Raw genomic sequence first — 22,745 nt, forward strand, 5'->3', positions numbered from 1 at the left:
CACTCGAGCCATTGTCTCTTCCAGACCGAGGTCACAGCAGCACTTGCAGTGTAGGTCTTCTCCTGTTGAAGATCAGGTATCGAGTGATTGAACAGATAGAAAATGGCGGTCACGTCCGCGGCGGTGCGTACCATCACCACCAGCGTACATCATCATTGGCTCCTGGGACCCATAGGGTCCAATGTTAACCAATGCAGCATTGCGCCGCGGTCTTCGACCGCCTACCGCGTCGGTGTACAACGCCAGCGCAGTTACCTCACATCCCATTGTCCAACTTTAGAGGTCAGGCAGCCGCCATTTCAGGGGCCCACATGGCTTCATTTTTAACTGTATCACACATACCTAGGCCTAGACCCAACACACATATAGGCCACTTTTCGGATTAGGATTCGTGTTCTGTGTAAGCTGTGGGTACGTACCTCTGAGATGTTTGACTCTGTGCTCGCTGTTGTCCTTCATAGGCACCGTCCTCTGGGACATGTGAGGAGATGGCGGCATCCTCCGGTGTACAGACCGCTGGTGGACCTGTCGACAATGGAGCAAAGACATGTGATCATCACATACCGGCTTGACCATGCCACAATCCAGGAACTGTGTACCCAGCTGGAGCGAGACCAGATGTCAGCTATCTGCCATCCCACAGGAATCCCTCCTCAAGTGCAGGTGCTGTCAGTGCTCCATTTCCTTGCAAGTGGGTCATTTCAAACCACAGTGGCCATAGCATCAGGAATGTCCCAGCCTATGCTTTCCAACGTGTTGTCCAGAGTGTTGTCTGCCCTGCTGAAACACATGCGGAGCTGCATCGTTTTCCCTCAGATGGAGGATTTCCCTACAGTGAAAGGTGATTTCTATGCCCTGGGACATATCCCCAACATCATAGGTGCCATTGATGGGACCCATGTGGCTTTGGTCCCCCCGGCAGGAGTGAACAGGTGTACAGAAACCGGAAGAGTTATCATTCCATGAATGTGCAGATGGTGTGTTTGGCAGACCAGTACATCTCCCATGTGAATGTCAAGTTCCCTGGCTCAGTGCATGACGCCTACATCCTGCGGAGGTGCAGCATCCCTTATTTGATGGGTCAACTCTAGAGGCACCGTGTGTGGCTATTAGGTGAGCACCTGGAAGCAAGACAGTGGGAATGGTTGTCTGGGTCTGGGGTTATCCCTACAAGTTAGTGTGTGTCTAACAGTTGTCCCTCGCCATTTGCAGGTGAGTCTGGTTACCCCAACCTGTCATGGCTACTGACCCCAGTGAGGAATCCCAGGACAAGGGCAGAGGAACGCTACAATGAGGCCCATGGGCGAACACGGCGTATAATCGAGCGGACCTTCGGCCTCCTGAAGTCCAGGTTCCGGTGCCTCCATGACAGGTGGATCCCTATTCTACTCACCAAAGAAGGTGTGCCAGATCATCATGGCCTGCTGTATGCTTCACAACTTGGCTTTGCGAAGACAGGTGCCTTTTCTGCAGGAGGATGATCCAGATGGAGATGTTGTGGCAGCAGTGGAGCCTGTGGACAGTGAAGACGAGGAAGCAGAAGAAGAGGACATGGACAACAGGGACTCGGTGATCCAGCAATATTTCCAGTTAGACACAGGTAAGAATACAAACCTGCCTACTACATGTACTTTAACACTACTACCTCTCTACTGTCTGTCGTTTTCACCCAGTGTATGGTCACTGAGTTGTCACTTTCCCTTACGATTTCACAGATGTGGGTCCCACTGTGTGACATCTGCTTTGATTCCTCATGGACTGGAGCTGTGTGACATAGGTATGTTGACATTACAATTGAAAGAGCTTTATGCAACAGTAATTGCTAATACACTATTCCAAAATCACAGACTGACTCCAGATTGTTTTGTGTTTCAAGGGTGTTTATTTAAGTACAAAATATTGGAGGGGGTTGCAAAATGGTGAGGGGTGATGGTGGAGGAATGTCCATGGCAGAGTCCACTCTATTTGTATCACAGGTGCATTGTCCAATTGGGCATAGGAAGTGGAGCAATGGCAGTTGAAGTTGGACAGGGTGACAAAGTGGGACAGAAGGATGACATTCAGGGTGGTCTCATTTCTTGGCGGGGGTCTTGGCATCGCTCTGTCTTTGTCCTGGATCTCAGGGACCGTTTGCGGGGTGGTTCTCCCTCTGCAGGGGGTGGGGTGCTGGTGTGGTGGTCCTGTGGCGGTACCTCCTGTCCACTAGCGCCAGCGGAGGTGGTGGTCAGTTCATCGTCCATGCTAGTGTCTGGGGCCCCTTGTTGTGTCACAGTGTCCCTCCTGGTGTTGAGTACTTCCTTCAGCACCCCTACGATGGTGCCCAGGGTGGAATTGATGAATCTGAGTTCCTCCCTGAAGCCAAAATACTGTTCCTCCTGCATGCGCTGGGTCTCCTGAAACTTGGCCAGTACCGTTGCCATTGTCTCCTGGGAGTGGTGGTAGGCTCCCATGATGGAGGAGAGGGCCTCATGGAGAGTGTGTTCCCTTGGCCTGTCCTCCCCCTGTCACAGAGCAGCCCTCCCAGTTCCCCTGTGTTCCTGGGCCTCCGTCCCCTAGACCATGTGCCCACTTCCACTGCCCCCAGGTCCCTGTTGTTGTTGGGGTGGTGGGTTAGCCTGGGTTCCCTGTAGTGGTGGACACACTGCTGATTGACGTGTCCTGGGGACAGAGGTATGGGCCCGCTGGGTGGGTGCTGTGCTGGTGTTTCCATACGGGCGAAGCTCTGTAGTGGCCTGTAACTGTGTGATGGGAACCGACTGTCCTGAGGTCCCCGATGGGCCGGGCTGGTCATCTAGATCCTGTTGGACAAAGCTGCTGTCATCACTGTGGGCCTCTTCTGTTGGTGGTGTGGACATGTGTGGACCCTCCTGTCCGGTGACGTTGGGCAGGGGTCCTGCAGGGGTATAAAAGGATGTTTATTACATCTATGTGTGCCATGATGTGTAATGGGTGGGTGATCGTGTACCCCAGTGCCTGCATTCCTGTGTGGGACCTTGTGTGATGATGGTTTAGGGGGGTGTATGGGTTTGTGCAGTGGGCATACTTTGGTGATGGGTGTCCATGCTTTGGTGTTGCATGCAGGGCTTGGTGTTGGGATGTGTGGTTTGTGATAGTGAGACATCTGTGAGGAGTTGGAGTGATGGGGGTGAGGGTGAGGGTGGGGGTATGTGATGGCATGCAGGTAGGGTGGGGGATGTAATAGTTAAGATTTGACTTATCAGAGTCCATTCTGCCATCTACTCCTGCAAGGCCCTCAGCATGCAGAATCGCCAAGACCTGCTCTTTCCATGTTGTTAGTTGTGGGGGTCCGCCGCCAGTCTGCTGAACCGCAAGGTGGTGTCTTGAGACCACGGAACGCACCTTCCCCCGTAGGTCGTTCCACCTCTTCCTGATGTCATCCCAATTTCTTGGTGCTGTCCCACTGCGTTGACCCTGTCAACTATCCTTCGCCATAGCTCCATCTTTCTTGCAATGGAGGTGTGCTGCACCTGTGATCCGAATAGCTGTGGCTCTACCCGGACGATTTCCTCCACCATGACCCTGAGCTCCTCCTCCGAGAACCTGGGGTGTCTTTGCCATGCCATGGGGTGGTGTGGGTGATGTGTGGGGTGGTGTGTGTGGTGATAAGTGTGCTGATATGTAGTGGGGTGTTGTGTGAGGTGCGTGGAAGTTATGTGGGTGATGGTGTTGTGTGCCTGTGGATGCTAGTATTGTTGATGGTGGTGTCTCTCTCTGTGCTTCTTTCTCAGTTGTTGTCGTAGGGGTTTGTGGGTGTGTGTTTTATATTGTATTGGGTGTGTGGGAGTGGTGTGTGTATGTGTATCAGGTGTGTATATTTTGAATTGTCCAATGTGGCTGTGTTTTGTATGTGTGTGTGTATTTTGAGCGCGGCGGTGTGTACCGCCAATGGAATACCGCAGTTAAAAGACCGCTGCGTGGATTTGTGTGTCGTAATAGTGTGGGCGTATTTCTGTTGGTGTGACGTTGGAGGTTTTGTTTTTGCCAGTTTATCACTGACCTTTGGTGTGGCGGACTTGTGTGGGTGTCTGAATTTTGGCAGATTCCGTGCTGTGGGTCATAATAGCTGTGGTGGATTTCCGCAGCCGCGGCGGTTTGTTGGCGGTCTTCTACACGGCGGTAAGCAGCTTTTACCGCCAATGTTGCAATGAGGACCATAATGTTCCAGTCTCATTATTTGCGGATGACACTCTTTTGATATCTAAGACACCGGGTGGCTTACGAAAACATGAGGAGTTTTGTCCTCTCAGGGACTGGAAATCATAATTTCTAAAACTAAATTGATGTCATTCAATCCTCATAGATCCTTTAAAGGGAAGATTACACTTGAGAAGGTAGTTCCCTTGGCCTTATGATGTCAGAGAACAAGTCTTGGAAATCACATATTGCCAAGGTGGCACTGGACCAGAAACAAATTACTGGTGTTTTAATTACAGATTTCGGCATTTCCTATACTAAGCCGATTTGTCCAGCACTCCAGATCTATGAGGCCAAGGCTGTGAGTTCTGCACTTTATAGTCAGAACTGTGGAGCCATGTTAAAGCCGAAGAAGTATCTCTTGTTGATAACACCTTTTTAAGGAAGCTTGTCTCTCGTCCACTGAGCACTCCGCTGCTACCTCTTTTTAAGGACTTGGGTATTAAGGATATAGGTCGCAAGGCTCGTTTATGTCCGCTTTTGTTTTGGAGGCATCTTTAGACTACTCCAGAGCTTGCCTCATACACTGTAGCCTTGCAGGCTATATTGGAAGCTAATCGATTGCTTAGCATTCCTTGGCATAGATACATCAAAGAGCCATTATATGTGCTTGGTTTCCACAACCTTTGGGATTCCCCAGCCACTGCTCCCTTCCCTGTAAAGTATGACTTAAAAAAGCATTATTAGCGGGTTGTAGATTCTGAGGAGCTGTGTGTAGCGATCCATTCCAAACTGTCACATGACTTTATTAATCTGGAAGATGTGTGCAGATATGAGGTATTCTGGGATGCAGTTTCAGTCCCTAAAGATAGGAAGTTGTATTTCCAGTTTCATGTAGGAACTTTATCACTCAGATATCGTTTACAGCCACTGGCCATCAGAGGGGGTAACCACTTGCCCAGCCTGTAATGCCCCTAATGAAAACCTGCATCATTTTATAGTTGCTTGCCCTGCTTACATAACCCCTAGTAGGAAATGGCTCACCCCAGCTTGAAGGTGGCAGGTTGTACGTAGGAACTCTGTTGCTCTTCAAATTCTCAGATTGTATACCCACCTGGTTCTGGTCACCACTGTTACTAAGTTTCTCCATGTGGATTCTTAGAACAACAATTTTATCTCCACTTATGTGATGCATTTGTACGAGCATTTTATATGCACTGAAGGATGTTTTAGGATGAGTATTAAGGCTTTTAGGCTGTATTATATAACTGTAGTGTAATGATTTTGTATTTTATATTCATATTTATATTTATTTTATTGTTATGTGCTTTTATGGCTCTAGTGGCTGAAATAATGTTTTTCAATCGGAGTTGATATATGTCTGATATTGCACTGCTGCATTTTCCCCCATACATAAAGTACTTATGAATTGGAGAGTATGGTAAAGTATGGGGTAGTTTAGATATCCTTTCTGCAATAAGCTATTAGTATTTCCACATCTGTGTGTATCTCAGTCTAAAGTCAGTTCACAATTGTTGGAAACACTTCCATTGTCCATTGTCGAAGACATGTTTAATAGTGGGTATTCTTGCCTCTGTCAACTTTTCCTAATTTTCTTTCACCTACAGTGATACTTGTGTTTTCCCTTAAAAGGACCTTGCCATGCATGTAACAATGTATCTGAAGACGTTTATGCGCCTCACATCAAGGTGTGGCTGTTATGTACACAATTGGGTTGTGTGGTTTTGTGGTCATGATAATTTTACTATTAGATCAACGTCACGTTTTGCAGAGAAGAGATGTTTTTTCAGTGTGCACACACATGGATAGTGAATAAGTAATGTGTAAGTGGTTGTATAATATCAAGTATCAAGTTCTTTAATCTAGGTTTAACTAACAGGCCCTGATATTTGAGGTCCTGATATACTCTTGGAAAGGGCCATCAACTATTTTTGTTCTGCTATTGTAATAAGTAGTGTTTCCCTCTTAGTGACATTTTTGCAAAAGCCTGAAAAGCCTGAAAAGCTTTACAATTTATGTATTACCAACATGATGGATGATATTGAGGTTTCAGGTTCTGGCAGCCTGAACCGGACCCCACAAAAACATCAGAATAGTTTTGTCACTAAAACCTCTGAAAGTGGCATTTCTTGAATTGAGTTATCTCTGCAGATTTTTCCTGCAAGAGTATTGATTGCTAGTATGATAGGTGAGGTAATAGTGGACCACCCTGGGGGTCTTGTGATTTAAAATAGTGTTGAAAAAAAGCCAAGTGCATGAAATATTAGCTGAGGGTGCACAAAATCAACTTTATTTTGCCTGTGAAACAGACCAAGCTTTTCCTTTCTAATGTTCTAAACAAGTAGGCCAACTCCACCTGGTTGAAGTTCTTCTCAGCATCTAGAGATAGGGCTTTACTAGTTTACTAAAGCACATGAAATTCAAATCTCCTATTTCTCCCGATCTTCTGCCTGGTACAAACCCATCTAGTTAGCCTTTAAGATGGCTGGGGTTACTGGGCTTAGCACCTTATTTAGTGTTTGGAAGATAAGATACACTGTCAAAATAGGAAGGATATCCCATCCCTGTATTACAAGCATCATAGGCTATAATGCATTTGTAATATGGCAGATGCAATATCCACCACAATTGTGACAGAGTATCCCATCTGCAAAACTTTAACTAGGACTCTTATTCTGTTGGCTAGTAACTTGGACATAATATTCATACCTGTATTGACTAAGGATTTTGGCATATAACTGGCACAGTCTAAATGGTATTTACCAAGCTTCAGAATGAATGTAATAATAAACCTGTTACATTCTGGTTTGTGTCCTCTGTCTTGCTTTACCTGTCTGAACATATCACACAAAACATCTGAGACTTTTTCTTTATTAATATGCAAAAGTCTGCATTCTCCTGCTGCTTAATTAATGTTTGTATCATCAATTGCTGTATTCATTTTCTCTTCTTTTACACTACCTTCTAGGCACTCACTCTGTGATAATATCAGCTTGGGTGATTTTATCTGAGATAGAAATATGTGTTCCAAGCTGACAGTATCTGCTTCGAGCAATTAGTTAATTATATTGACTGGGTGTGTTAAGGTGTCTCCCAATGTGGTGCCTAGGGATAGGATGGAAGATAATTCTTCTCTTTGATGTAACTAAAGCACCAGGAGCCTACCTGTTTTTTCTCTATGTTTGTTTTACTTCCTTCTAAGTCTGATAAGTGTACATTCAGCTGGACATTTATATACAAAGCTTGTATTTTGCAAGGTCAATCAATACAACAGATATGTTATTTTTCAGTGTAAAATCTTTGATATAACTTTCTAATGTTTGTTGTTTATCACATGAGGTGTGACAGGTTATTTTCATATTTGGCTGGGGTGGAAACCTATGTCCTGGCTTAATAGATCACTTCTTTCCATGCAATGGGCCCCCTGCCGACTCAAGAGGCTTGCTGGGATGAAGCATTGAAACTACCACTCAGAGTGAAAGAATGTGAATGTGTATTGAACCATCCACACATGGTTTGTAGGAACACAAGATTTCCATCTATACGAACACCTTGCAGGTTAGATTTATTACCAGGAACAGACAACAAGAGTTGCCCCAGATGAATTCTGATAGATGTTGATTTTTTACCATCTGTTCTGGGGTTTGCCAAAATATTACTTTTTTCTGAGTTCAAATGATGACTCACTTGGAAAGAACTTTTGGGACGACTGCTATATGTAACATTAATGTAAGTCTATGGGGGCTGTAATGGCACTCACAGCATACAAAAGTAAATTATAAATTTCAGGATTTAATCTGACTGCTAGTTAAAATGGCCATAGCAATGCAATGACACTCCCTGGATGGCCCTTTGAATTGCAAATGGAGCTAAGTTAATATGTCAGTGGTTGCAGAGAGCACCATTCTGCATAAGGAAGAGTGTTGTGGACATCATAGGTGACATATAGCTGGTAAGTGGGAGGACATTATATCAGTATTTCTTTAGATGGGTGCTTATACTGATTTAAATTACTTTAACACTCAAGATGCCCCTGAACAGAATGCCATTGCCTTAAGGTTGTGTTTTTTGTTGTTTCATGTTTGGCAATGTCAACATCTGAACTGTGCATTCTGAACAAGCTATTGTCTGATAATTGTAAAAATATCATTGTATGAAGCAAAAATACCAGACTGTGTAATTTTTGCCAGCTGTAGTAAACTTTCAGTTGAAATTATCATTAATAAGGAAATACATTGGTGAAACTATAGCTAACTTCCTTCTTGATGAAGAAGGGCATATATAGTGGTATAAGGAGCGAACATATAGGGCCGCATTACAAGTGTGGCGGTCTTACAACCGCCACAAACGCAGTGGTGGTCTGACTACCACATAACAACCCTGGTGGTCTGACTGCTAGGGAACCGCCAGCTCCTCCAGGATCTTGGATCCCAGAGGTCTGGCGGTGGTGGAGATCCTAACCCAGCAGGGCAGTGCTGCAAGCAGTGCTGTACTGCAGATTATGACCTATTTCTCTGCCATCCTTTACCTGGCGCTAACTGCCATGAAAAGGCTTGTGGAGAACAGGTGCAGGGGGCCATGGGGAACCCTGTGCTACATCTGCACTTGGCATGGGCAATGCAGGGGCACCCCTGCCCATCACCGTCAAGATTGTTCACTGTCTCCTTTGCAGACAGTAACATTGTGAGGGTGCTGGTGCATCCTGCTAGCTACAGCATTGCTGCTGGCTCGATTACGAGCCAGAGACAATGCTGTAGCTGTTTTTCACTTAGGCAGTGGGCAGAAACCACCGGCCTAGTAGAAAACTCGCAATGACTCCAGTGGGGTGGTGGCCACACTGTCAGGAGTTTGGCGGACGGAGTTTTCCATCCCCCAAACTCTTAATGAGGCCCATAGTCTATAAATGTTCAGAGATCTGCTTTATATATGCTATGCATCATCTGCAAATCCCACCCCAGTGCGGGTGTCAACTATTGTCCAACACTGGGGAGGGATCCAATGGATCCTCCAGTGTGAACACCGGTGGATCAAAATGTTTTCATAAAAAGGAATGGGGCACTGTAGAATCCCACCTGCACCAGCCCCTGCCCCCCTCCTGCCTATTTATTTTATATCAGTGTGCTGCAAGGTGCACCGATGTCACAGGTTCCCACTGGTCTCTTGCTCAGCCATTGGGTGGGGATTTGGAGGCTACCCTATGTTGCAGGCGGGCATCTGTGAAAAGAGGAGAGTGTGAGGCACATATTTGTTAAACAAAATAGTATTTTTCTTTTCTCCTTGTGGCACCGTCATGTTCCCTGGGGAAAGAAAAATACATAGGCCCATATTTATACTTTTTGACGCTAAACTGCGCTAACGCAGTTTAGCGTCAAAAAGTTTTGCGCCGTCTAACGCCATTCTGAAGCGCCATGCGGGCGCCGTATTTATGGAATGGCGTTAGACGGCGCAATCAGACCGGCGCTGCCTGGTTTGCGTGGGAAAAAACCACGTAGACCAGACAGCGCCGGCGTAGGGGGAAAATGGCGCATGGGCGTCTTAAAATGGGGCAAGTCAGGTTACGTCGAAAAAATCGTCTTAACCCGACTTGCGCCATTTTTTAACGACGCCCATCCCCCATCAACATGACTCCTATCATTGTAAAGATAGGAGTCATGCCCCCTTGCCCAATGGCCATGCCCAGGGGACTTCTGTCCCCTGGGCATGGTCATTGGGCATAGTGGCATGTAGGGGGGCACAAATAAGGCCCCCCTATGCCACCCAAAAAAAATATAAAAAATAAAAAATTATACTTACCTGAACTTACCTGAATGTCCCTGGGGTGGGTCCCTCCATCCTTGGGGGTCCTCCTGGGGTGGGCAAGGGTGGCAGGGGGGGTCCCTGGGGGCATGGGAGGGCACCTGTGGGCTCATTTTGAGCCCACAGGCCCCTTAACGCCTGCCCTGAGCAGGCGTTAAAAAGTGGCGCAAATGCGCCGTTTTTTGCCACGCCAACTCCCGGGCGTCTCTTTTGCCCGGGAGTATAAATACCACGTAAAGGCCTGGGAGTCATTTTTTAGACGGGAACGCCTCCCTTGCATATCATTAACGCAAGGAAGGGGTTCACGCTAAAAAATGACGCACATTCCGGGAACTTTGGCGCTATTCGCCTCTAACGCCATAGTATAAATATGGCGTTAGTTGGCGTTAGTTTTGCGTCGAAATTGCGTAAAAAAAAACGACGCAATTTCGGCGCAAACGGAGTATAAATATGGCCCATAATGTATTGTCAGGGGTGAGCCCTACTCAAATATGGGCCGATTTCCTGTGGGCCTTAATTTCTTTTTTTTTCAGATAATTAGTTTTTTCCCAGGGGTAGGGGGCAATTGTAATTCCCATGGGAAAACCACATATTTCCCCCCAAAAAAAGTTGGTGGGACCATTAGATTTACAAACATTTTTATGTATATAAATCTACAGATTATACAGAAATTATAGATGATGTGGCAGTTTTTAAAATAAATGTGTGTTTTCCCCGGGGGGCTATTAAGAGGAAAATCACACATTCATTAAAGAATGCCCCATAATCTGTCATCCCTACAGAAAATACATGTTTGTAGATCAAATGGGTCTGAAGTGTGTAAAACATGGGGACATGTCTGCATGCTGTGGAAGGCGCTGTGCAAAGGTTGACTGGTCATTAGTCAATTGCTTTTTTATGTATTTACTTACTATACTGGTGGTAGTGAGATAAAATCCTTTCCCAGGCAGTATTATTTTGTTCAATCATCCTTTCACATAATTTGTTGCTCTCCTGCCACATAATTCTAGTAACCCTGGTGGTAGTACTGTGAGTTTTTTTACACTGAGCACACATGTGCACAAAGTTGCAAGGCCTGCTGCATTAATGTGTGCTTTTTGACAATAAAGGTAGAATTTGTGTTTCAGAAAATTATTTCTATACTGGTAATTGCCCAGCAGCTCCCCAACAATAAATAATAAAGCCATGACAAAAGTATGCTGTTATGTTTGGAATGTGGCAAGGTGAAATACTGTTGTCTTTTGTTTTGTCTTTGGTTTAGTTTCTTTGGTGAACAGGCAGATTTAGGAACCTAGATAAGAAAATGTTTTTTTTTTTGTTGTTGCGCACATCTCATACGCACACACCCGCTGACTGTTTTGGAACAATACTTCTGCCCTCTACATAGGGCAGTGTTTTAGAAGGCCAGTTTTAGCCAGTAGCAGGGATGGCATCTCAATGGATGACTGCTGCCAAGGCCCTAACTCAGGTTATGGAGGACAGCTCTGAGGCAGGAACAACAGAGACGGAGGCAGGAGATCATGAGACAGCATCTGAGGGAGAAGAAAACGAAGCATAATCTGGCAGTGATTTATCAATCAGTGCAGTTTCATCTGACGACTCATCTTCCAGAGATTCTGAGGGACATGATGGAAGTCATAGTGTCCCTTCGCAAACACGACTGTGCAGTGGGGAGACCGTAGTAGGTTAGACCAATCCAGAGAGCAGGCACGTGCATCCGCAAGTACAGATGAAGTGCTCTCTAGGCAGCCCTCCCAATTTAGGTCAGCCCACAATTCTGCCTTTCACCCAGGAAGCTGAATGTAAAGATTATACGGCCACATTTTGTCCAATTGACTATGCCCATCCTTTTTTTATGTTGACTACCTTCAGCAAATTGTGTAGCAAACAAATGTACTTGCAGAAAAAATATCTATCGGAGCATGGAGGCACGCTACGGTCTCATTCTAGGGCACACCTTGGACTCTTGTTTTACTTTAGGTGAAAATATTTTTGGGAATTATACTCAAAATCTTGTTGGGGCACAAACCAACCTTGCAGTCCTACTGATCTATTAGTGTGGTTTGGGTAACCCCCATCTGCTCACCGTACATGAACAGAGATAGCTTTTTGCTTTTGCTGCATATGCTGTATTTCAATGACAATCCTATTGAATTTCCCCAGAGCCATCCAGGTCATGACAGGTTGTTTAAAATTTGGACTGTTGTGAAACATTTGTCAGTCAGGTTTCCAGAGATGTATTTGCCTGGAAACACTCTAATTATTGGTGAATCCCCTATCCTGTAGAGAGGGTGGCTGCTGTTCAGGCAACACTTTATATGCAAAAGATCTCACTATTCATCATGTTATACATGCTGTGTTAGAAATTGGGTCTCTAGTTAGCAGAGGTAAACACCCTTGTCCAAGCAGGGACCACAGTCCTAGTCAGGGTAAGTCACAACACAATCCAAAGTATCCTGTGCTTACCCTTTGGTAGCTTGGCACAGAGCAGACAGGCAACACTTAGAAGGCAACGTGTAAAGTATTTATGCAATAGCTCTTACATTAACACCGTGAAAACATCACTAAAAGTACTCTACACCAGTTTAGGAAAGTAGTTAATATTTATCTGAATACAATAAGATCAAAACAACAAAAATCCAAAATGCACAAGTCAAGATATCACTTTTTTAAAGGTTTAAATTAGTCTCAATCCTTAAGAATCAGTGGTTGTAGCTTTGGAAAACAGAGTACTTGGGATGTTTAAAAAATAATGATGTCTGGGGATGCAGATGAGGAGATGCATCAAAAAATAAGATGATTCATTGGATTTTCTGGCATGCACAGAGACAATACATTGTTTCTTTCCACGCTGCAAGGTGATGTGTTGAGTTACAGGAGCACAGCCTTTGTTCCTCACTGCAATATGGGGATATTTTGACGCCCAGTGACAATGCATTGAAAATCCTTGACGCGCTGGTAAGAAGCAGCGTGCGCTCTGTCGATTTGGTAGGTGATGCAGTGATTTTTCAGCTGTGAGGCAGTTGCTGTGTAAATTTCTGGAAGCATTGCATTGATTTTCTGTTGCACAGGGATATTTTTCTCTTTGATCAAGTCTTTGTGGCCCTGAGACTTTAGAACAGGAGGCAAGCTCAGTGCAAGCCCTTAGAGTGCACTTGTGGGGAAGGCAGAGTCACTCCAGCAGAGTCAGGGATCAGCAGGGAGCAGGGCAACAAGCAGGGCAGCAGTCCTTTTCAGCAAAGCAGTCCGGATAAGTCCTTTGGGCAACTAGGCAGTCCTTCTGAGAGATTCTGGTATAGATACAGAAGTGTCTGATTCAGTGGGGTCAGAGACCCAATATATATACCCAAAAGTGCCTTTGAAGTGGGGGAAACTTCAAAGAGTGGTTTTGAAGTGCACGTGTTCCCCTTTCAGCCCACTCCTCTCTGCCAGGATCCTTGTGGGGTGTTATCAGTCCTTTGTGTGAAGGCAGGCCACTGGCCTTTGAAGTGTAAGAGAGAGCCCCTCCACTCTTCCAGCCCAGAGAGACTTATTCAGTATGCAGATGAATGCAGACGTGACTAAGGCCCTCCTTACAACCCTGGCGGACAGGGGAGAAGTGGCGCTAATACCGCCAACAGGCCGACGGAAAAAAAATTGAATTATGACCATGGTGCTTACCACTCTGACCGCCAGGGCGGTGACGACCGCTGGGCTGGAGACTTCGGTCTCCAACCTGGCGGCCGTCACCGGACCGCCGGCGTTATCACGACCATGCATACCGCCATGGATTTTGGGTGGTTTGGAAACACCACAAAATCCATGGCTGTAGGCACTATCCTGGCAGTAATAGGGGTCTCCCCCAGGGGCCTAATTGTCCTTTGTTTATGGCTGTCGGGGTGAAATGCACAAGGGGAGCTGTCACCCAGCATAGACCAGATGTTGGTTGGACACAGGCTATAAGGCACAGAAGGCAGTAAGTGTAGAGAAATGTCCACTTTCTAAAGGTGACATTTCTCACATAGTAATATTAAATTGAACTTCACCAGTAAGCAAAATTTTCTATTACCATTTTGGCCATAGAAAACACATCAGGGATACTCCTTTCAGCTCAAAATCTACCACTTAAAAGTATATAATGGCAGTTCTACTGCTGGTCAGTGAGAGGAGCAGGCCTAACAGTAGTGAAAAATGAAGTTGTGAGTCTTTCACTACCAGGACCTGTTGAACACATACGTACATATCCTGGCTTTCACTTACATAGCGCCCTGCACCATGGGTTACCTAGGGCCTACCTGAGGGGTAACTTATGTAGAAGAAGGGGAACTTAAGGCTTGGCTAGTAGTTGTAAATTCCAAGTCAAAGTGGCAGTGAAACTGCGCAAACAGGTATTGCAATGGCAGACCTGAGACAAGGTAAGAAGGCTACTTATATGGGTGGCACAGTCAGTGCTGCAGGCCAACTAGTAACATTTAGTTTACAGGCTCTGGGCATATGTAGTATACTTTTCTCAAGACTTACAGGTAAATTAAATATGCCAGTTGGGTATGAGCTCATGTTACCATGTTTTGAGGAGGGGGCACATGAACTTTGACACTGGGTAGCAGTAGTAATGTGTCCAGAGTCCTATAGCCAACAAAAAGAAGGTCAGAAAAAGAGGAGGAAGAAGACTAAAAGTTTAGCGTGACCCTTCAGAGAAGGCCAGTTCCCAACACAATCCCTCTCTAGCCTCAAGCCAGGGTAGACTAATCTCTACCTTGATGGACTTCCCTGCTTAGGTTGATATAACCTCTTGACACCAGGAGTAACTCATTCCTTAGAATGCACTATGTGGGCATCTGGGGACTAACTATGACCCTTCTCTTGGTCATCTCCCCACCCCACTCCTGGGATACCGGGTCTATAGGGTTGAAAAAATCCTCCCCATGGGCTGGATTCACCCTACACACCTGGCTGGTGTTCTGCTCTGGGAAACTAGTCTCTCCACGATCATGGCATGACTAGCCCCTATTTTCTTCAAAGCAGTGACTGGGACCCCATTCACTCCAACCTGCTAGAAGTGATGAATCCCACCCTCAGGGACCACCAGTTCACCCTCTGAGTCTGTCTCTCAAATGGGAGGGGTCATGACATAGTCTATGACCTGTCCCTGGGGACTACTTTCCCCTAAGGCCACTTTGGCCACCCCTATAGGAGTCCCACCAGTGGGAGGTTTCTTTGGACAGACAGAATCCCCCTGCTTGTGTCCGAGTTGGCAACGTTCAAAGCAGTGGGGTTGGAAATTAGGTTCCCTGGGCCACCGTCTACTAGAACCACCACCCTTTTTCACAGATGGGGCATGGGAACCCTTTCCTCCCCCTTACTCTGGGACTTTTCTGGGTCATCTTTAAAATCCCCCTTACTCTGCTGGGGGACCTGAACCACCCTTCTTGGGGTCACTCCCAGGTACCTTCGTGGACACCCTGGTACTAGCCCAGAGGTCTGCCTCCTCAGTAAGCTTCCTGGGATCAGTCAGCTTACTGTCTATTTTGTGCTGGCCCAAGTCTGTAAAACACATACTGAGCAGGTGCTCTCTCATGATTAAATTGTATAACCCAACATAATCATTAACTTACTTGAGTAATCAATTAAGTTTACCCAGGATTGTTTGGGGAGTTGTGACTGTCCCATAATCTTTGGAAATACTCAGGGGTCAGTCCAAACTTGGCTTTCATGGGAATGTACTTGATCTGGTCCCCAACCTCTATTGATAGAAGCGTGTAACTCCAAAGTTTTGGAATGTGTTTCCACAGACCCGCACCCCAGTGCTCTCCAGGAACCCTCTCTGCCCTCAGTTCAACTTCATAAGTAGAAAAACACTTATCAATTCATGTACCGCCACGTAACTGGGAACTAAATCATTGGTTATACAAGGCATCTTGTCTCTATTGTGTGTGGGAGCTCATGGTGATAGAAAACATGTGGCTCCCTAAAGATTCCAGAACTTTTCATCACAGTAATGTGAGGAAAATGTGTGTTTCTCACCAAAGTTTGACATTTGGAAGGACTTATGGGTAAAGTCACCTGGGAAGAGCCACAAAAGTCATGCACCACTGGACTCCTCTGATTGTCTTGTTTTCCAAAATATTCAGATTTACTACGTTTGCCTATGTGCTGTCTCAGTTACAGTCCAAAACTTGCAGCTACCCACATTGGTAAAAAGGGTATGTTTTCCGTGGAAAAATGTGATCTGTCTATGTTGTGTTTTGGCCCATTTTAATGGGCAATAGGCCTACCACACATCAGCAGACTTGATGGAATGCTGGGTTGAAGGACGTTTGTGAACTTTCCATCACAGAAATATGGTGAAAATGTGATATAATCAAACGTTGAGGTCTGTAACAGATTTTGAGTTTAAAAAAAGTTGAAAGCAATGCAAGGCACCCCTGCTTGGCTGCCCCTAGGTTTCTAGATTTCATAAATGCACAGGTTTGAGAGGTTTTCGTAGGTGACAGCTAAGCTATGGTCCACTTTGCAAAAAAGTTCAGTTTTCAGTGGAAAAATATGAAGTATTCATGTTTCATTTTGGTCAGTTTCCAGTCATGGGCAGTAGGCCTACCCACACAAAGGAGGTGCAGTTTTGAGAGGCTTGGTGAAATGCCAGGTGGAAGAAAATGTGTGGCTCCCTACAGATTCCAGAACTTTCCATCACAGAAATATGAGGAAAATGTGTTTTGGGGGTAAAAGCTTGAGGTTTGCAAAGTATTCTGTGGGAATACATCTGCTGAGAGCCACACAAGTCACTCCACCCTGGATACCCCTACATGTTTAGTTTTCAAAAATATACAGGTTCGCTAGATTTCCCAAGGAGCCGGCTGAACCAGGGTCCAAAATCTACAGATACCTACAGTGGAAAAAGAAGGTCCATTTTTTGTGGAAAATGTGATCAGTCCATGTTGTTTTTGGGGCAGTTTCCTTTTGTGAGCTCTATAACTATTCACACAAATGGGGCACCATTTTTATTGGGAGACTTGCTGAAATGCCTGGTGGAACAAAGTTTGTGTCTCCCAGCAGATTCCAGATCTTTCCATCACAGAAATATGAAGAACATCTATTTTTTTAATCAACATTTGAAGTTTGCAAGGGAATCTTGGTAAAAATCAACCTCATGAGAGTCACATAAGACACCCCTGATTGACTTGTTATCAAAAAGTACAGGTTTAATGGATTTCTGTAGGTGCCGGATGAGCTATGGTCCAAATTTACAGCTACCTACATTGGAAAAAAGAGTTAGGGTCAGATTTAAGGAAAGTAGCCCTGCACCCAGTGCAGGGCCACTTTCCTTGTTCCCCTTAGCAACCCCCCACCACCACCATGTGTCTGCCTATTTAAAATACGGCGGATCATGGCACAGGGTAGGTGGCTATAGCGTCATTTTTTACGCTATGTATGTACTCTGCAGAAGTAGGGCCAAAATTGTGGAGCTACATCTGCAGAGTACATAGGGGCCCATTGTAAATAATGGTATGCCCCCTTTTAAGACCTGCTGTGAGCAGGCATTAAAAGTTCTGAAAAAAATGGGGCAAGGAAATCTCTTAGCCCTACTTTGCATACATTATGCCTGGCACAGGCACAATGTGGTGCAAGGGTTTATAAAGTGGTGCAATGCATACGCTGTGCCACTTTGTAAATATGGTGTGAGGAAAATACTACTTTAGCACCACCTTAGTGTAAAGATTTTACACTATGGCAGAACTAAGGTGGCACTAGGTGCTCTTAAATATGCCCGCAGTTTTCAGGGGAAGATGTCCATGTTTTGTTTTGGGACATTTGAAGTCAATGGCACTAGGCCTACCAACACAAGTGACATAACATTTTTCACTGTAGACTTGGGGAAATGCTGAGTGGACAGATAATTGTGGCTCCCCACAGATTTCTGAGCTTTTCATCACAGAAATGTGTGTGAAGACAATTAATTTGAGGTTTACAAAGTATCCTAGGTAAAAAAAATCCCAATGAAAGCCATGGAAATCACCCATCCTGGATTTTCTGAGATGTCTAATTTTCATAAATTTACAAGTTTGTTCAGATTCCCAAGGTGTCAGCTGAACTAGGGTTCAAAATCTATAGCTACCTGCTTTGCAATAAACAGTCTATTTTAAGTGAAAAAATTTGATGTGCCCACTGTTGTGTTTTAGACCATTTCCTGTCATGTGTACTAGGCCTACCCAAAACAAATAAGGCACCATTTGTATCAGGTGACTTCGGGAAATACTGTGTGGGTGGAAGTTAGTGGCTCCCCACAGATTCCATAACTTTCCCTCACAGAAATGTGAGGAAAATGTGTTTTACTAGTCAGTGTTTAAGCCTTGCAAGGGATTCTAGGTAAACAAAAACAAAAAAAACAAAGAGAGCCCCACAAGTCAGACCGCCCATGATTACTCTAGGGACCAGATTTACATGGCCCCTGCACCCTATACCGCCACATTTGTGGCAAAAAATGTGATCCTAATGGACCACTACCATAGCACAATGTATACAAGGTAGCGCAAACTAGGATTGGGCCACCTTGTAATTCCATTGTGCCACATCATGCAGGTGTATGCAAAGGAAATGTTCCTTTGTTAGAGGGGCACTAAAAATGGCAAACAGGAATCTACAAGATTCCATTGCACCATTTTTAGCGTAATTTTTTAAAAATGAGGCTCCCATTGATTTCAATGGGCCTCTTTGCATCATTTTTTAATGCTCATCTAGTATAGCATTACAATAGCATCAAAACAATGATGCTATTACCCCTACCATGCACCATGATGCAACATATTGTAAATTTGGCGATACCGTGGTGGCATTAGGGGATGCAAGGGGGTGCCAAGAAAAGTGGTGCATCACTAGTGATGCACCACTTTCTTGTAAATATGCCCCTAGGTGTCTAGTTTTAAAAACGTTTGCTAGGCTATTGAAAGTGGAGACTGATCTATGATTCAAAATAAACAGATACCCACTTTGCAAAAAAAGGGTCAGTTTTGAGTGGAAAAACAGAGAAGTAATTACGTTTAATTTTTGTCCATTCCCTGCCATGCGTACTACGACTGCCCACACAAGGGAAGTAGTTTTTTTATTAAGAGACTTGGTGGAATGCCAGCTGGAAGGAAGTTTGTGACTTCCTACAGATTCCAGAACTTTCCTTTACAGAAATATGAGGAAAAGTATTTTTACGTCAAAATTTGAGTGATTATGGGAAAACATAACCTAGTTAGAGCCACACAAGTCACCCTACTCTGGCTACCGCCAGGGGTCTAGTTTTCAAAAATGTAAATGTTTGCTAGGTTTTTGTAGGTGCTAGCTGAGTTAGTTTCCAAAATGTAAAGCTTCTAAAATTGGAAGGAAAGTATCAGTTTTCAGTAGAGTAATAAGGACGGGTCCATGTTGGGTTATGTTTCCTGTCAGATGCACTCGGCCTACCCACACATGTGAGGTGTGATTTTTATAAGAAAACTTGAGGGAATGCCGGGTAGATGGAAGTTTCAGGCTGCCAAAAGATTTTAGAATGTTACATCACAGTATCTTTTTTTTTTGTCACAATGTGAGGTTTGCAAGGGATTCTGGGTAAAAGAAAAGCTGATGAGACCTATGCAAGTCACTCCACCATGGTTAACCTTAGGTGTCTGGTTTTCAAAAATGTAAAGGTTGACTAGGTTTCCCCAGGTACCAGATGAGCTATGGTCCAAACTCTAAAGCTATCAATACTGGAAAATAAGGGTCCATTTTTAGTGGATAAATGTGATGCTTCTGTATGGTCTTTAGAGCCATTTCCTGTCGCAGGTACTAGGCCTGCTCACAGAAGTGAGTAACCATTTTTCATTTGAAAGACTTGTGGGAGTGTCGGGTGGGAGCATGTTTGTGGCTCCCTGCAGATTCCAGGAGGAAAAAAAACTGGTGAGAGCCTCACAAGTTACAACCACTCTAGCTACCCTTTGCGTCTAGTTTTAAGAGAGGTTCAGGTTTTCTAAGTTTTCCTAGGTGCAGGCTGAACTAGGGTAAACAATTTACAGCTACTTACATCAGAATGAGTGGGTCAATTTTCAATAGAAACATGTGATGCACCCATGTTGTATTTTGGGCTGTTTCCTGTCAAAGGCACTAGACCTACTCACACAAGTTAGGTAGCATTTTTTCATTGGAGCCTGAGGGAATACCAGGTGGAAAGAAGCACCTGGCTACAAGCTGATTGCATAGCTTTACATCACAGGAATGTGAAGAAAATGTGATTTTTTTTGTAGTCACTGAAATATGTGGGAAATGTGTTTTTGTGAGCAAACTTTGAGTTTTGCAAAGGATTCTGAGTAATAAAAATCCTGGTGAGAGCTACAGAAAACACCAGATCCTGGCTACCCCTAGGTGTCTAGTTTTAAAAAATGTATAGGTTTGCTAAGTTTCACTAGGTGCCGGCTAAGCTAGGGTACAAAATCTATGGGTACCTAAATTGAAAAAAAGGATCACTTTGGAGTGGGAAAAAATGATATTTTTACCCCTTTCCTGTCACAAGCACTAGACTTCCCCACACATATGAGGTACCATTTTTATCAGGATACTTGTGGGCATGCTGAGTGGAAGGATGTTTGTGGTTCTTCACAAATACCAGAACCATATATCACAGTTTTGATGTTTGCAAGAGATTCTGGGGAATAAAAAAACCACTCATTAGAACCCTGCTACTCTTTCCACTGTGGATACCCCTTGGAGTCTAGTTTTAGAAAATGTATAGGTTTGCTTGGTTTTCTAGTTGTCGCGTGAACTAGGGTCCAAGATTTACAGCTGACTTACAGAAATGTTAATGTATCTATGTTGCCTTTTTGGCTGTTTCCTGTCACATAGTCTAGGCCTACCCACACAAGTGAGGTACAATTTTTATCCGAAGATGCTGAATTGACAGACATTTGTGACTCCCCAAGGACTCTAGAACTTTCTAGGAATTTGAAGAAAATTTGTGTTTTAAATCAATATTTGAGATTTGCAAGGGATTCTGGGTAAAAAAAAGAACACTGACAGACATGCAAGTCATTCCACCCTAGATCACCCCAAGTGTCTAATTTAAAAAAAATTGCAAGTTTGCTGGACTTTCTTATGAGCCAGCTGAGCTAGTGTTCAACATCCACATGCACACACTTTATAAAGTATGGGTCAGTTTTGAGAGCAAAGATGTGATGTATTCATGTTTCATTTTGGACCGTTTCCTGTCATTGGGGCAAACAAGTGAGGTCCCTTTTTTATTGCGGGATGTGAGGAAACACTGCGTGGAAGACTAGTTTGTGGCTCCGCTCAAATTCCAGAACTTTGAATCACAGAAATGTGCATAAAATATGCATTTTTATTAAAAGTTTAAAGTTTGCAAGGCATTCAGTGGAAGAAACTTACAAGAGCCACGGAATTCATCCTAACCTGGACACCCCTTGTTGTCTATTTTTCAATAATGTACAGGTGTCATAAGGTTTCCCTTAGTGACGGATGTGCTAGCCTCAATTATCTAAAGCTATCTACATTGGAAAAAAAGGGTATGTTTTCAGAGAAAAATGTGATTTGTCTAAGTTCTGTTTTAGGCTGTTTCCTGTTGTGGGGGCTACCCTTCCCAACACAAGTGTTGCACTGTTTATTCTGAGAGACATGGGAAAATGTCAGGAAGATGGAAGCTTGTGGCTCTCCACAGAGTCCAAAACTTTCCATTAAAGAAATGTGATGAAAATGTGTTTATGTCAAAGTCTAAGGTTTGCAGGTTATTTTGAGTAAAATAATCTCCTGATAGCCGCGCAAATCACCCCACCCTGCAATTTCCCCGGACCCTAATTTAAAAAAATTTGCAGCTTTGCAAGATTTCCCTAGGTGCCAGCTGAGCTGGGGTCTAAAATCTACACCTCCCCTTACAGGTTTAGTTTTTAGTGGAAAAATGTGATGCGTCTGTATTGTGTTTTGGGAGATGTCCTGTCACGGGCACTAGGCCTATCCACACAAATGAGGTACCATATTTATCCGGAGACCACAAGGAATGACAGCTTGATGGATGTTTGTGGCTTTCCTCGTATTCTAGGAATTTTCATTACAGAAATATGAGGCAATTGTGTGTATCTTACCAATGTTTGATATTTGCAAGGGTATTTAGACAAAAGTATCTGATGAGTGCCCTGCAAATCATGCAGCCCTGAACTCCCCTGCATGTCTAGGTTTAAAAAAAGGTTCAGGTTTGATGGGATTGCATTTGTGCTAGCCGAGCTATCTTTTTAAAATCTACATCTACTCAGATTAGAAAAAAAGTCTCCTTTCAATAGAAAAATGTGATGCGCCTATGTTGTGATTTTGCCCCTTTCTTGTTGTGAGCACTAAACCTACCCACACAAGTGAAGCACCATTTGTATTGGGAGGCTTGGTAGAAAGCTTGTGGAAGGAAGTGTGTGGCTCCCTGCAGATTCCAGAATTTTCCTTCACAGAATTATAGGTGGAAAATCAGTTTCTTTAGTAAATGTTTGCAGGTATGTTCAAAGAGTGGATCTCCACTTCTCCAGACATCTTATTACCAATAAAAAACATCACCAGAGGTGCAGGTCAGAAGAAATCCCCACGGTTCACTTCTCAGTGCTGCTGCTAAAAAAGGAGTGTAAACAGCTCAAAACAAAGTGGAGGAAAACCTACGATGATTCCTCCAAACTCGAATATAGGAAAGTGAATAGAATTTTCCATGTGGAAATTAAAGCCACTCAAGCATCATATTATGCTTCCAAAGTAGAACAGTCCTCCAGCTCTCCAAAACTATTTTTCTCAAT

The sequence above is a fragment of the Pleurodeles waltl genome, chromosome 8, assembly GCF_031143425.1.
Source record: "Pleurodeles waltl isolate 20211129_DDA chromosome 8, aPleWal1.hap1.20221129, whole genome shotgun sequence".
NCBI classification, from domain to species: Eukaryota; Metazoa; Chordata; class Amphibia; order Caudata; family Salamandridae; genus Pleurodeles; species Pleurodeles waltl.